Raw genomic sequence first — 575 nt, forward strand, 5'->3', positions numbered from 1 at the left:
CGCCGCCTCCTCCTCCTCCTCCCAGCGCCGGGGCGCCGCCTCCCGCGCAGCACGACGGGAACCGGGGCCGGGCCCGTTCCGCGGGAGCCCCGGCAGCGACACGCGGGCCCGCCCCGCCACCCCAGACAGGCATCTTAGCGCCGGCGCGGATACCCGAGGCCGAGGTTTGTACTATATAGTTATGCGGAGCTCTTTTGTCCCCCCTGCTTAGGAGGCGAGACGGCTTTGTGCCCAGACACGTTTGCTTCCTATGGAAGATTTTTGGAGCTTCCCTATACGTTGGGCTGACAGAATATTTTCATTGGTAACGCCATCGCGCTTGTGACATGGATAGTCTGACGGCAAAGTGCAGATTGGTCGTTATGCCAGCATCTCTCACAGCATAGCACGGGAACATGACCAGTTCTCTGCAGTCACATCCCATGGAGATCAGTAGCTATCAGTTGGTAACAGGGCCTGGAATATCCCATGGCCTTTGGTTGCCTATCTTGCTGCTCCCCTTTGTAATGTTGCTGGCTTCAGTGGGGTGTGTCCCACATTAACAATATGACTCATAGGATAAGACACGTTGCCTA

The 575-nt window shown here is 57.6% G+C and overlaps 1 protein-coding gene across 2 annotated transcripts in view; it reads left to right on the plus strand.

Annotated features, from left to right (window-relative positions):
- Window positions 1-78: 78 nt before the first annotated feature.
- Window positions 79-575, plus strand: part of HACD1 (3-hydroxyacyl-CoA dehydratase 1) — a 23,894-nt gene continuing 23,397 nt past the window's right edge. For both annotated transcript variants that reach the window (XM_008629878.2, XM_017729214.1), the window contains exon 1: window positions 79-164. The gene's annotated coding sequence lies outside the window, so the exon portion shown is untranslated. The remainder of the gene's footprint in view (window positions 165-575) is intronic.

The sequence above is a fragment of the Corvus brachyrhynchos genome, unplaced genomic scaffold (assembly GCF_000691975.1).
Source record: "Corvus brachyrhynchos isolate BGI_N302 unplaced genomic scaffold, ASM69197v1 scaffold142, whole genome shotgun sequence".
Classification (NCBI taxonomy): domain Eukaryota; kingdom Metazoa; phylum Chordata; class Aves; order Passeriformes; family Corvidae; genus Corvus; species Corvus brachyrhynchos.